Raw genomic sequence first — 16,543 nt, 5'->3', positions numbered from 1 at the left:
ATAAATAAATAAAAACAGGCATGACTATACCACTGAGTAGCCAAAAAACCTCAAATAATTTGGTTAAGCCTCTCTGAACTTTTAAAACTTTGTATAACAACCTATCTCACAGGGTTTTCATGACGACTTGGATAACATCTGCTCATTCAACCAATATTTATTGAGCAACTATTATGTTCCAAACCCTGGAACATATCAGTAGACAAAGCAAAGTCTATGTTCAACTTACATTCTGAGAGTGGAAAAGGGACAGGTATGCACTAAATGGGTAGACAAATTAGACCATTTATTTGTAAATCAAAACAAGAAAACAATGCCCAGAATACATAAGGTGCTCAAGTAATGTTGACATATATTTAGTTCTGTTCAATGTCTCATTATCTCTGTTCTTGGTGAATTATAAAAATCAATTATCTCTGTTCTTGGTGAATTATAAAAATCAATTATAATATATTTACAACTCACTTATTCTTGACTCCAAACAGAATGAACAACAACAAAATTAAGGTTGATTCCGTCAGAATAAAAATAACCCAGTCCTGGAGATACAAGGACTTTGAGCTGTCACAACAGAAGCCTGTGGACACTGCCTTATTCTTAGGATCTGAGGCATAACTATGCCTAACATTCATTCTCCTTCAATGGTGAGACAGCCCTGAAGTATATTCTGAATCAGTGAAGGGCATTTTCTCCCCACCAACTCTTACGCCTGAAGATAAATATTAGTAGAACTGGCACAAATAATATCTATCAGTAAAATCAGTCTTTGATCACATAATTAGGACTCTACACAAACAATATTGGATTTTTAAGCATCTTATGAATATGATTACATAACATGAACACATGAACATTTTGATTCCTTTTTTTTTATTAAGGAAGTAAGGACAGCAAATAAATGATTTACTTCTTTAACAAAATTGCAACATTATACAACTATATAGAGCTCCTTTATGATAAATTATAACTGTTAACTAATCATTTAATCAAAAAGCTCCATTAAAGTAGGAATCAGGGAGGGTGGGGGGGAAATCAATAGGTCTACTAAAGGCTTTAACTTAAATATAAAATCCATGTTTATTCCCTAGACTTTTGATGTAGTGCCAAGTCCCTGTCTCTTAAGGTGAATTTGCTGATTACTCTGTTGTCTTTCTCGCCTAAAATACAGCCCATGTTCATCACCTATGATACCTAGTTTCAATTTCTTCAAAGTGGAGTGGGAAGTTGAAGGTATGTGAGGGCAAAATCCTTCCAATCTTGTATACTTACCTGGCCTATATGTAATTTAAAAGCAAACTTTTCGAGGAATTCACTTTTATAGAGTATGAGCAAAGTATTCAACTTTTTTACACCGAAACAACTTTCTTTTCAGCCTCATACTTTACTGAATTATGTGATACCTAATTAAAATACATGATCACAATTACAAGTATAACTGGCATAAACAAGTTTGGTTTAAAAGGCAACCAACTCTTGGTAAGCCCACACCTGAATCTGTTAGGAGCAGAAGCGGTGGTAGGGGATTTGAACAGTGTGCAGTGTACTACAGGCATGTGTTAATATATTTTACAGAGAAATAGAGGATTTCTGGTAAATCCAGTGTGTTGTTTGCGAATTTCTATCAAACTTTTAAAACATTAGGTTACTTAAAATTTAGAGAAAGTTAAAAAATGAAAAACTTTATCAAAAGTGAAGAAAAGTGTTCTTCAAAATATCAACCCCTGCAAATACCTCAAAATTCTATGCATATTTTTGTTAAAGAAACCATAAGCATCTATAAATATTTCTGGAGTTAAAAGTAGCAAGGTAAATTTCTATATACTGCAAACTTATCCTCTCACAAAAGTACAATTATCAATCCATATTACAATTTTGTCTAAAATTCCTTAGAAATAATTTTTTGTAATTTTGAATTAACAATTAAAGAAGTTGGAAACAACTGATCCAAATACAAAGCTATGAGATTACATACCAGTTTTTCTCTAAAAGAATACTTCCTTCTTTGCACTACTGATATGAAATCTCTTCATACTCTTGATCTCTCCTTTCATTAAATGAGCAAACTGTAACGCCTTTTAGAACTGTACCCAGTTCTTTGCATGACTTCTGGATAAACTTCTGCATTATCTCTATCCCAGAACCACCAGCAAACAGGAGGTAAATTCATTCATGCTGAGTTGCAAGTAATCAGTGTGTAGACTGGTGTGAATCATGTGGGTTTTATTCTTACATACAATATAAATTTAGTATCAAATTTTGAGATTCAAGAAAAGGACTTTATCAGTAAATTGAAATTTCAGAAACCAAATCTTTTTACAGATATTGCCAAAGAAGTCCCTTAAATTAATTTTAATAGTCATTCCCTAAAGTTGAATTTTATTTTTGAAGAGAAAAATGGGGCAAGAGTTATTCCACAAAGGACCCGTGACCTCTGAAATTTCAAACAGATTCTTCAGTTGTTTCAGTTCCATGATTTTGCTTTATTTTGACTGATTGGTAAAAAAGATATATAGCATAGAAAGCCCTTAATCGTTAAATTGAGTGCTTTTTGCAAATTAATGTAAATTACAAAATCTCATTATTATACTTAATAACATATATGCTATGTTCAAAAATGTGTAAGACAGTCTTAAAAAAAAAAGGAGCCATATTAAACTCATGGGCATAGGATATTACATTTAAACACCAGGTCCCTTATATATGCTGTGGTACAGTGAAGAAAGCAACTAAATGATTCAAGACTGAAAGCTAAAGAGTAAATTTTTAATAACATAAATAACTGCACATATTAATACATTCATATTCTTCAGTTATGCATATCTATACTGTTGAACACAAAACTAAGTACTACTGGGGCTTCCCTGGTGGCGCAGTGGTTGAGAGTCTGCCTGCCAATGCAGGGGACACGGGTTCGTGCCCCGGTCCAGGAGGATCCCACATGCCGTGGAACGGCTGGGCCCGTGAGCCATGGCCGCTGAGCCTGCGCGTCTGGAGCCTGTGCTCCGCAACGGGAGAGGCCACAACAGTGAGAGGCCTGCGTACGGCAAAAAGAAACAAAACAAAACAAAACTAAGTACTGAATGATATACAGATTTTAATTGAAATTAAGAGGCACTAACCCATCAGTAGTCTCACCTCCACTTTATCCACCCAAATGAGTGAAGAGTATAAAAAAAAAGACTTCTAATACCAGTATATTCTAGATATGAATATTTCTTTTTAAAACTTAAAAGCTCCTTCTCCTTTCTTTTACATAATTTTTTTTTTTTTTTTTTTTTTTTTTTTTTTTTGTGGTACGCGGGCCTCTCACTGTTGTGGCCTCTCCCGTTGCAGAGCACAGGCTCCGGACGCGCAGGCCCAGCGGCCATGGCTCACGGGCCCAGCAGCTCCGCGGCATGTGGGATCTTCCCGGACCGGGGCACGAACCCGTGTCCCCTGCATCGGCAGGCGGACTCTCAACCACTGCACCACCAGGGAAGCCCTGACCCTATTTTTTAAACTGACAAGAAACAGTGTTAAGGAGAGTACAAAGAAATAGAGATACTGCCCTAGGGAGCTTAAATTGAGAAAATTCTGAAAAGTAACTTGGCACTGTCTATCAAAATTTTAAATGTACACAGAAATTTATACTAAGAAGCAATCATACAAAGGCATAAAGTAATACAATAAATGGATAATAAAGTAATAAAATAAATGGATATTTATTACATAATTACTTTTAATAATTAAAAATTAAAGTCACTCAGTGTTCATCAATAAGGACTGATTGAATAAATTATTATGTCATACAATGGCATGCATTTTAAAGAGACAGAAAGATGGTTATTATGTATTAAATGAAAAAGCAAGTATCAGAACAGTTTAGATAGTAAATCTCATTTTTAAATTCTATAAGTAAAAATGTATATGTGCATATTAAATATGCATAAAAACAGCTGTAAGAATATATATCAAACTTGCAGAGGATTTACAGAAAATCTCCTTTCTACTAAATATTACATTAATTTATATGAGTAGTTATATATTCCCTATAATAAAAATTCATAATCATACAGAACATTTTAACATTTTTAAGTGTTTTAGTCAAAATTTTAAAGCAGGCATTTTTTTTCATCATCTTCCTAAAGGATTTTCCTTTTTTTTTCCCAACATTTTCTAGTTACCATATGCAAACCTGATTTTTCTCCTGACACATGAGTATCATCCTCTCAAACTTTAAAAGGCATTATATTCAACTTTGCAGAATTATATGAAATAAAGGTAGTGACACAAAATAATCATTATTATATTCAAAGATTTTAAAAAAATATTTCATCCCTAATATTCTTTATCTTTAGAGCAAAAGAATGGGACTTTTTTTTTAAGTGATTTCTGTAGTGATAGATAAAACTCAGTATCTTGTTTTTCACGTATATACCCTACCGATTGTAAAATAACACTTTTTTCAGTAAGTATAATCCTTCATCATAAAAATATTTTCCAAGATCACTAAACTGTTAACTTTATTAATGGCTTTATCTTGATCTATAGCAATCAATATTTCTCCATGTAAACTCAAAGCAAAATTTTGATACTAAAAAAATTTAGGCCAACTATATATTTACTCTATTTTTAAATTCTTTTTAGTATTTAAACTTGATTTTCAAAATAAAGATTTATGCTCACTAGAATTCATACTTGTAAAAATAATTTTACTTTTCTAAAATAGTTTTTATTAAAGGATTGAAAATACATTTTTACTTTACCTAGTTGCTGATGTTGGTATTTGTCATAATTACTGTGGCCACTCTCCTCATCTACAGTCTTCTCTGATGAAAGCAAACTAAGAGGTTTCAACTTCAGCAATCTTGGACGACTTTCCTGAAAACTCTCTCTAGTGTCCAAAACCACATCTCCCGAATGAATGGGAGGAACAACTCTCTTCAAAAAGTCCATTTTAAGGTTCTTCTACATTACTGGGCCCACGAGCACACAGAAGGGTGCTTGTACCAACTTCCTTGATGAGAAGGTAAGGTCCACTCTTTGTGTCAAAGAGCAAAGAAACGTCATATGAACTTAGGTGGGTCGCCTGCCAGCTGTTTTGAAGCTGATTTTTAGGACATTTGCTGTTCATACTGATAAGAAGTCAAACAGCTACCGACTGTGAAACTGCACTTCATATATACATGTACATGTACAATGGGTGTCAACAGCAATACTGGGACTATAAAATGTTTAGCATCCATCTAGTTTAACATTTAGACTTTGAAAACCTACACTGTGATAATGTTAAGACAAATTTACTTTGGTCTGAGGTGTGTCTTATTTTTAAATACACTGAACAACTTAAATGTGAAACAGTAACTTGTATTCAAAAGATAATTCTTATCATTCTGAAAACTCACTAATAGACCGCAGGAACATCAAGTTTTACAGGAGGTGAAAAGGAGTAATTTAAAACTATACTGTATTATGAACATCCCAATATACTTTTAAACACACACACAAAAACCTCTTCATTATAATCAATCATAAGTATCAACAGTAGCAAAGGAAACCTTGGCATGAATTACTAAAAAAAAATTGATAATTTAAAATGTATGAATCTAAGAAAATAAAGTTGAACAGTTTAAAGTATAAATATTTAATAAATAAACCCAGTAATCAACCTTACACAATTTATTTCCAAATAACTGAGCATTCTACTAAATATTTTAAAATAGCAAAAGTAGCTGATCCTACTGCCTTACTACAATCCAGAAGCATGACAAAATGTGCCAGTAAAAGATGCCTACATAAGACTTTGTGAACTTAAATTAATGTCTTTTCTCCCTTCCTTTGCCCTCTGGTGGGGTTACGAAGTGACAAGAAAGAAATGGAAAAAAAAAAAAATGGGAACAGATAAGACGTAAACATCCCTAAACTAATCAAATTGATAACTTTGAAGGATACACATTTTAATAATAAAAAAAATCTGATTCACTTAGTGAAACACAAACACAATCTCACTCTTCCAACACTCAATATGAAGCAAATGGTCTACATATATTAAAAGATGAAGCATAAAATTGTCTACACAGATATCAGGGAAAATTGTTATAATATAAAAACAAGGAGGGCCTCCCTGGTGGCGCAGTGGTTGAGAGTCTGCCTGCCGATGCAGGGGACACGAGTTCGTGCCCCGGTCCGGGAGGATCCCACATGCCACGGAGCGGCTGGGCCCGTGAGCCATGGCCGCTGAGCCTGCGTGTCCGGAGCCTGTGCTCCGCAACGGGAGAGGCCACAACAGTGAGAGGCCCGCATACCGCAAAAAAAAAAAAAAAAAACCAAGGAAATTTCTCGTCTGAATTGTTGAGTTTTTAATCCTTATTCTTCTGCCACATTAATAATGAAGTCAATTATTCTCTATTTCATTCATTTAAAAGATGTTAAGTAAAAGTCCTCTACACATAAAGCATTAATGTAGTATTAAGGTTCAGAGAAAATTTAGAGGATTTATTAATGCAAATCCTGTCTCATGGAATCCTACAGTAAAAAGGGGAAAAAAAACCCCAACAAGAACTCAAGTAAAGGACTCAAATTTCTTGCCCTAAAGCAGGACTGTACCAACTAGAAAAAAACACTGACTTTTTAAAAAAGTCCTTCTCAAAAAAATAAAATAAAATAAAATAAAATAATTTAAAAGTCCTTCTCAGAAGTAGATTCTCTCTTAACCCTGGAGCATAAGAGGATTAAAAATTCATATCTGATCAGCCTATTCCCTACACACAGAAAAAACAAACTGGTTAGAACCATAATCCATATCCCTTAATAGCCTAGGAGTTATCACTGTATCTTACAGGGTTTTTGTTTTTTCCATGTTACCTCATTCATTCTTTTTTTTTTTTTTTTTTTAATTTATTTGGCTGCATTGGGTCTTAGTTGCAGCACGTGGGATCTTTGTTGCAGCATGCAGGATCTTTCGTTATGGTGCGCAGGCTCTTCTTCGTGGCGCAGGGGCTTCTCTCTAGTTGTGGCGTGAGGGCCCAGTAGTTGCGGCGCACGGGCTTAGTTGCCCCACAGCATGTGGGATCTCAGTTCCCCAAATGAGGGGTCGAACCCACATCCCCTGCACTGGAAGGCGGATTCTTAACCACTGGACCACCAGGGAAGTCCCTCGTTCATTCATTTTTTTTTAACTGAAGGATAACTGACTTACAATATTATACTAGTTTCAGGTTTACAACATAGGAATTTGATATTTTTATAATTATGAAAAGATCACCCTAAGTCTAGTTACCACCTGTCACCATACAAAGTCATTACAATATTACTGACTATATTCCCTATGCTGTACGCTACATCTCCATGACTTATTTATTTTATAATTGGAAATGTGTACCTCTTAATCTCCTTCACCTATCTCACCCATATTACCAACACCCTCCCTTCTGGCAAGCCCCTGTTTGTTCACTGTATCTGTGAGTCTGTTTCTGTTTTATGTGTGTTCCTTTGTTTTGTTTTTGAGATTCCACATATAAATGAAATCACATGGTATTTGTCTTTCTCTGCCTGACTTACTTCACTTAGCATAATACCCTCTAGATCCATGTTGTTTTTTTGTTTGTTTCCTCTTTACTGATACAGTCTCATATTCTTTAAAACAGGTGTCCCCAGCCCCCGGGCTGCACAGCAGGAAGTGAGCGGCGGGCAAGCGAGTAAAGCTTCACCTGCTGCTCCCCATCATTCCCCATCACTCGCATTACCACCTGAACCATCCCCGCCCCCCATCTGTGGAAAAACTGTCTTCCACGAAACCGGTCCCTGGTGCCAAAAAGGTTGGGGACTGCTGCTTTAAAACTTATATGTGTGGTTTTCCTCAGGTCCCACTGTAGGTCTTCCTTATCTGTGGAGCCCAGGAACACAGTGGTATGCAACACATGCTGATTATGGAGGACAAGTTACCTTCATGTTTGTCCATGATGTACAAGACAACCATGTATGTCACTGTTAACCTCACTGTTCTAAACCACACTTTCAACTGGAAAAAGGAAGGGCAAGGATTAGGTGTTATAGGAGGGACCACAAGATTTTTCTCAGATTTCCTTCATTCAACAAATATTTGCTGAGCAACTTCTTTAATGGCCTGTGCCCAATGCAAAGGCATTAAGGATATGTCTCCATCCCCAAGAAGCTTAACTCTCACAACTACAAGACTCCCTTGTCTCAGTTGGCTAAGGCTTTGTTGAGCCTACATTACACTTCAATTTCCTCTGCCCAATAACCTCCTCTCTTTATAGGTTGTTGATCCCTAATAAACATCCCGGAAGCCAAACTCCCTTCCAGCATCAGTTTTTGGAGGACCCACCCTGAGACATACAGCAAGAGGGAAAGCAGGGCACTCCAGTACCTGTTACTAGCTGAATCTATGCTGAATCTATAACAGGGAAATACCATAAAGCCTTGTTTGCATGTTGATATTTCTAAGATCTTTGGTTGATCATCACAACCTTGAACTCTTGGTATAAGAGTTACAGGACTGAGAAATTATAATAAAGGCTAGTCACTCAAAGACAGAATTTAAAAATCTTTTTAGACCTCATGGTCACTATTTAGCCTTTAGAATATTTATTATCATCTTACCGTAGAATTCAAGACAGTAATTTCTTGGTGGTAAGTTGAATCATCTAATCCTGGCTGTGGGACTCTTGAGCAGTTCTGAGAATTAAGCATTTAGGTGTGAATCATCCAAGATTCAAATAAATGGCTTCAGCTCTGAAGAAAAACAAAACATGAGATTGACACATTAGATATGTTTATAAAAAGTACATCTGTGTGTGACTCATATCTACCCTTACTTCTGAATATATTATATTGCAGTGTCACCTGGTGCTACAGTTATCCTCTTTCAATTAATGTTGCATTACACTTTTTTCTAACATTTTATTATGAAAAATTTCAAACTAATGCAAAATTATTAAGAGTAGTATAATGAACCCACAATTGTTAACTCACAGCAAGTCATGTTGCATTTATATTTTCATACCCCCGCCCAACTCCCACCACTCTGGATCATTCTGAAGCAAATTCCAGGCATTATACCACTTCATCTGTAGATAATTCTGTATGTATCTCTCTAAGACAAAGATTTGCTTTTTAAACATAAGGCAGTATCATTATAATATCTACAATAAATTCAAAATAATTTCTTTACAACATCAACTACCAATCAGTGCTCAAATTTCCCCAACTTTCTCATAAGTGTTTTTTTAAACAGTTTGTTCTAATCCAGATCTAAACAAAATCCACACAGGCAATTGTTACTGTCTCTCTTAAATCCCTTTTAATCTATAGTTTTTTTCCTTTCTTCTCTTTGCAGTGACAAGCCATGATGCTTTTACTAGGCTATGACTGAATGAATACATTAATACCTTAACTGTTCAATAATACATTAAATCCATTTTCATTTTATTCACTAAATTAATCAGATTTGCAAAACAGTTCATATACCCACTAGGCCTAATATTTATCCCATCTACAGACAGTGTTTAGGATGTATATTTTTCAAAGTCCTATTATAATAACTCTGAGAGGGTCATGGATTGTGAACTACTATACCTTATATGTAATAATTTGATGGCTACTAAGAATGAAACCAATGACCATAGGGAGTTACCCTTTTACCACATATAAGGCCTCACATGTAATCATGCACATTCCATGTTTTTATTACCATGAAAGGTCTGTGCATTTTTCAACAGTTAAATAGGACACATTTTTAATTTGTCATTGAAACCCTAATCAACTTCATTTAAAATCACATCCGGTTTCCTACTACTTTTTCTGTTTAATGAATTTAATCCCCAACCCAACAGAAAGAACTACTTGCTGAAATATTAATTTTGTACTTAAAACTTCTTAATCTGAAATTCCTTTAGCCAACTTAGAAAAAAATATAATGATATTTCATTTATTCAGAGGTATAATCAACTAAATCATGACTAAAACCAAATCTTTGAAGCCCCAAAACTGGTAAATATGAACAAAATAGTGACTTAGATGCACTTGTTCATAATCAGATATCATTCAGGCTTATGGAATTTTTGACTGTCCCACCAAATATTTCTGAATCTATTAACAAGAAGATATCTACAATTCTGCCATAACTTTCTATCTTTTATTTTATATAAGTTTAATGGAATTATTTCTCCCTCAAAGCAAATAAAGTTTATCTGACAAATAGCATACCATTTCTTGTACATAGTGAACAGAGCACAGTCATGTACTGGTGTGTATTTAATGAAATTTAAACTATTTTTCACTTTGTCTTCTAGGACAAATCACAAAACCAAGTACTGCTGGAGGACAAAGCAGTTTTAGGAACACTGCAAAAATTGCATCTAGGATTGATTTGTACTACCATGTCTACGTCTTTCTTTTTGCTTCATTTTTGAATATCCTTCTGCTCAGACACAGCAAGGGCTAATGCCATGCTTTTTATATATGTTTTCTCTTCTTATAACCACACTGTCAGAGCACTGTCATTTTAAGACTTCCCAATGTTTGCCTAGAATTTTCAATACCTCTCTAGTAGAGATACAGCCTTCCTATTTTCCACTTTCACTTTTGAGAAAATAAACAAACTTTTGTCTTTAGTTACCCTGGAAAATATTTGGTTTATACTTCCCTGGCTTTCTTTATAGGTTATAATCATTTTTAGCAGGGATGGGTTTTTGTTTTCGTTTCGTTTGGGTGTGGTTTGGGTTGTTGGTTCTCTGGGTTTTTTTTTTTCCTTTTTTCCTATCAATTGCACTTTCACCTTGTCTCCATATATATCATCTAACATGGAACTCATTTTTATTTTTCATTTCCCTTGATTAATTTGGAGAATATTTTATCTACAAGAAGAGTAATTTTTATTGCCATTTTTATACTACTGCTTTTGAGATGGTCAAGGTCAGAGAGGTTAGGTAACTGTGGTCACAGTATACACATGACCAAGCCTGTTGTTTCTTATTTTAAAAGAAAAAAGTCATATAAACAAGAGTGACTTGAGGAGGTCAGTTGGTGTTTGACAACACTGAAGATAAGACTGTAAATAGTCAAACAGCACAAGCTTTACAGGACCAAGGCTTTAAACCTTCAGCAAGACTAATGATCTAGAAGCTTCCACGTGTAATAAATAGAGAGAACAGTGGCCCAGCTCTGGGGCTTGGGAGGATTCTTAGGTCAAATGAGGTCCTTCAGGGACAACCCTGCTTCGCTTCAGTCTAGAAAGTAAAAGAGAAAGTTGAATGGGTGCTCAGATAACACATTAACCTCATTTCCTTTCTGAAAAGAATTACGAGAATAATAAAGAACAGAAATGCCACAAATCTAATGTATCCTAATTGTAGTAAGGCGTGACATAAAAGTCTCTGATATACATTGATACAGAAAATGATAATCTCAAGCAGAGTAGAAATTAAGAATAAATGAATCTCAGTGATGTTCATTATAAGTACTCTCAATACTTACAGACTTGGAATACTTCATAATTTGAAAAGGAAAACAGGAAGTTATGGTGCCTAGCACAAGGTAGATTTGAGCTCAACATAATAAAAAGAAAAAATTACTATATAATTCATTTTTAAAAGCTGCTTCATAAAGAAATAGAGTTCCTACTCACTGAGTTTTTAGGCAAAGATTGTTAGAAATGCTATAGAAAGGGTTACACCACTGGGTCAAAAGATTAAGCTAAATTACTTCACAGATTCCAACTTGAAACTCTAAATTTCACTTCAAAATGTATTCTGTACTTATACTTGAATAATGGAATGTGTGGTGACCTAATGATTCAATCATATTTCAACTAAAGAAAGAAACCACATTGCAAAATATGAAATCTATAAGGGAAAATTCCTGCCCTTCTATTGAAAGTATTCTGGGAATATTGGAAGGCCTCTTAAAATGATGCAATGATTTTTTAATAAATTAGAATAATCATAGCTCCTATTTGTAAGAGCAAAATAAGTGTGGAAAATGTAAAATGCAATGACTTTTTAAATCTGCTGAAGATTATGGAAAATGTGAAAAATCTATTCACGAAGACTCAAATGCAGGCAGCAAATAATTACTCAGATTATCATTTCTGTCTGGCTGGCAAAAGTCATTAAGAAAAAGAATTTACAGTCATCCCTTTAATTAAGAAAGAAAATTAATGATTCATAAATTAACACTGGTTCCATCACACTTCAATTTTTAGAAATTCACTTTTTCTCTTATTTTAGAAATGTTATAATTTTTACAATTTTTAAAACAAACCTGCACTTTAATCTTTTGTCATTCTTTTAACCTTCTACCAAATTTCAATTTTAAGAAGTATGGAAACTTATGATGCTGACTAATGCAATCACAGATTACACTATATCACCTGCTAAAAATGCCGTATAATGGTACTGAGCTAGAATAATTGGGCTTCACTGCAAAACTCTAAATCTCTTGCTGATAAAGCAATGTTCTCTGCACGTAAATTTTTCAACATTTTGTTGATTTTACATTTTTAGCCACAATAGCAGTTACTGCCATACCACTTGGTTTAATGAAAACAATTAGGAAAATTTTCCATTCTCAAATTTAAGGGGAAGTTTTTCTATAACAATTTAATTCACTGAATCAAATGAAAACAGCGCCAAAGTACATTTTCTAATAGACTGATGAATGAATATGTATTGTTTAGAACAATTTTCCTGTTACATTTCTACAGCATTACATTTATAGTATTTCTAACCCATTCTACAGCATTTCTGCTGGCACAGAAAAAACAGGAATTCAACCACAAAATTATCATACAAATGCCCTACCTACTCATCTAGACTTAAACAAAAAGAAAAATTTCGGACAAATATAGAAACAGCCAAGTAAGACATCAACCTCACTAAATCTGGAATTTTCTTCTATCCCTAATTTTTAAAAATCCATTGCTGTATCTATGCCACACATAAATTTACAAAAATCATACCTTTCACAAATATTTATTGAGCAGAACTACGTGCCAAGAACCAGGGACAGAGGAGTGAACAGAAAAGACAAAAGTCCCTAGTCTCACAGAGCTTACCTTCAAGTAGGAGCTTGAATTTTGATTTTGAATTTTTTTGAAGTCATCCTTTTGAGAATCTGAAAAAAGTTTTGGAGGCCTCTCCTTCCAAAATGCACATATACCTAATTTTGCAGGGTTATGAACCTTTATAATCCAATCATTAATTATGGATTAAAAACCTGAAAAAATCCTCCTTATGCTTATTTTCTATGTCTACCATTTATAGTTGAGAGTTTCATAATTTTACTATTCATAGTATAAAGAAGTAGTACAGTCATCCCTCAGTATCCAGAGGGTATTGGTTCCAGGACTCTTTGTGGAAACCAAAATCATCAGATGCTCAAGTCCCTTATATAAAAGTGTGTAGTATGTGCATATAACCCACTCAAATCCTCCCATATGCTTTAAATCCTCTCTAGATTACTTATAATACCTAATACAATGTAAACGCTATGTAAATAGTTGTATATACAATGTTAATGCTGTGGGAAGCAGCAAATTCAAGTTTTGTTTTTTGGAACTTTCTGGAATTTTTTTTCTAAATATTTTTGATCCAAGGTTAGTTGAATCTGTGGATGTGGAAGACTCAGATACAGAGGACCGACTGTACTTTTTTCTTCCCCATTAAAATACTTAAGGCAAGATGACGTGATACTATACACAGAGAATCCTAAAGATGCTACCAGAAAACTACTAGAGCTAATCAATGAATTTGGTAAAGTAGCAGGATGCAAAATTAATGCACAGAAATCTCTGGCATTCCTATATACTAATGATGAAAAATCTGAAAATGAAATCAAGAAAACACTCCCATTTACCATTGCAACAAAAAGAATAAAATACCTAGGAATAAACCTACCTAAGGAGACAAAAGACCTGTATGCAGAAAATTATAAGACACTGATGAAAGAAATTAAAGATGATACAAATAGATGGAGAGATATACCATGTTCTTGGATTGGAAGAAGCAACATTGTGAAAATGACTCTACTACCCAAAGCAATCTACAGGTTCAATGCAATCCCTATCAAACTACCATTGGCATTTTTCACAGAACTAGAACAAAAAAATTTCACAACTTGTATGGAAACACAAAAGACCCCAAATAGCCAAAGCAATCTTGAGAACGAAAAATGGAGCTGGAGGAATCAGGCTCCCTGACTTCAGACTATACTACAAAGCTACAGTAATCAAGACAGTATGGTACTGGCCCAGAAACAGAAAGATAAATCAATGGAACAGGATAGAAAGCCCAGAGATAAACCCACGCACATATGGTCACCTTATCTTTGATAAAGGAGGCAGGAATGTACAGTGGAGAAAGGACAGCCTCTTCAATAAGTGGTGCTGGGAAAACTGGACAGGGACATGTAAACGTATGATATTAGATCACTCCCTAACACCATACACAAAAATAAGCTCGAAATGGATCAAAGACCTAAATGTAAGGCCAGAAACTATTAAACTCTTAGAGGAAAACATAGGCAGAACACTCTATGACATAAATCACAGCAAGATCCTTTTGGACCCACCTCCTAGAGAAATGGAAATAAAGACAAAAATAAACACATGGGACCTAATGAAACTTAAAAGCTTTTGCACAACAAAGGAAACCATAAACAAGACCAAACGACAAGCCTCAGAATGGGAGAAAATATTTGCAAATGAAGCAACTGACAAAGGATTAATCTCCAAAATTTATAAGCAGCTCATGCAGCTCAATAACAAAAAAACAAACAACCCAATCCAAAAATGGGCAGAAGACCTAAATAGACATTTCTCCACAGAAGATATATAGACTGCGAACAAACACATGAAAGAAAGCTCAACATCTTTAATCATTAGAGAAATGCAAATCAAAACTACAATGAGATATCATCTCACACCAGTCAGAATGGCCATCATCAAGAAATCTAGAAACAATAAATGCTGGAGAGGGTGTGGAAAAAAGGGAACACTCTTGCACTGCTGGTGGGAATGTGAATTGGTACAGCCACTATTGAGAACAGTATGGAGGTTCCTTTAAAAACTACAAATACACCTACCATATGACCCAGCAATCCCACAACTGGGCATATACCCTGAGAAAACCATAATTCAAAAAGAGTCATGTGGGGCTTCCCTGGTGGCGCAGTGGTTGGGGGTCCGCCTGCCGATGCAGGGGATGTGGGTTCGTGCTCCGGTCCGGGAAGATCCCACATGCCGCGGAGAGGCTGGGCCCGTGAGCCATGGCCGCTGGGCCTGCGCATCCGGAGCCTGTGCTCCACAGCAGGAGAGGCCATGACAGTGAGAGGCCCGCGTACTGCCCAAAAAAAAAAGAGTCATGTACCAAAATGTTCATTGCAGCCCTATTTACAATAGCCCAGAGATGGAAACAACCTAAGTGTCCATCATCGGATTAATGGATAAAGAAGATGTGGCACATATACACAATGGAATATTACTCAGCCATAAAAAGAAACGAAATTGAGCTATTTGTAATGAGGTGGATAGACCTAGAGTCTGTCATACAGAGTGAAGTAAGTCAGAAAGAGAAAGACAAATACCGTATGCTAACACATATATATGGAATTTAAGAAGAAAAAACATGTCGTGAAGAACCTAGGGGTAAGACAGGAATAAAGACACAGACCTGCTAGAGAATGGACTTGAGGATATGGGGAGGGGGAAGGGTAAGCTGTGACAAAGCGAAAGAGAGGCATGGACATATATACACTACCAAACGTAAGGTAGATAGCTAGTGGGAAGCAGCCGCATAGCACAGGGACATCAGCTCAGTGCTTTGTGACCGCCTGGAGGGGTAGGATAGGGAGGGTGGGAGGGAGACGCAAGAGGGAGGGGATATGGGAATATATGTATATGTATAACTGATTCACTTTGTTATAAAGCAGAAACTAACACACCATTGTTAAGCAATTATACTCCAATAAAGATGTAAAAAAAAATAAAAATACTTAAGGCATTCAAATTTCAATAAAATGTTTTCTATTTATTCCATTTTTCCCTCTCACAAATTTACAGGCTGTCAGAGTACGCTTTATCAATCTTGGTTTTTCCAGAAAGAAATTGATCCTAACCTCTTTGGTAGCTTCATAGGTAAATTTTCTGATTTCATTAATTATTCTCTGGACCTTCTTAAGTTAAAATCCCCCTCCCTCTGCTCAAATCTTCAGCTAAAGTCTCTGTAGAAGTCACCACAGTCCCTGGAAGAAGATATATGCTCAAGAGAAACCACAATAAAACCTTATTTAACCCTAACAGAAACCATCAATTACCCCCAAATTTTTGTTCTTGCTTTTCACAAAAAGAGAGTGACCCCCTAGAAAAAAGCTTTCTTATTTAAAAATACATCTAAAACACTTTTAGGGTTATTACTGTCTCTAATCAGTGTCTTATGCCTTATATACCTACAAGTTTTTAAATTATACATTTGAAATTTCTCTACCTAATTATGATCCTGAGGTCCTAAAAGATCAAACATTAAAGAAAATTCATGAAAATTTGATA

At 35.1% G+C, this 16,543-nt stretch overlaps 1 protein-coding gene across 7 annotated transcripts in view; it reads right to left on the bottom strand.

Annotated features, from left to right (window-relative positions):
- FRYL (FRY like transcription coactivator) overlaps positions 1–16,543 on the bottom strand; it is a 246,852-nt gene that overhangs the window by 174,276 nt on the left and 56,033 nt on the right. For all 7 annotated transcript variants that reach the window (XM_081234991.1, XM_081234990.1, XM_081234992.1 and 4 more), the window contains exon 3: positions 8,602–8,733. The gene's annotated coding sequence lies outside the window, so the exon portion shown is untranslated. The remainder of the gene's footprint in view (positions 1–8,601; positions 8,734–16,543) is intronic.

Source organism: Mesoplodon bidens (assembly GCF_964165515.1).
Source record: "Mesoplodon bidens genome assembly, chromosome: 1".
Taxonomy (NCBI): domain Eukaryota; kingdom Metazoa; phylum Chordata; class Mammalia; order Artiodactyla; family Ziphiidae; genus Mesoplodon; species Mesoplodon bidens.
This window is presented reverse-complemented; position numbering and strand designations above follow the sequence as displayed.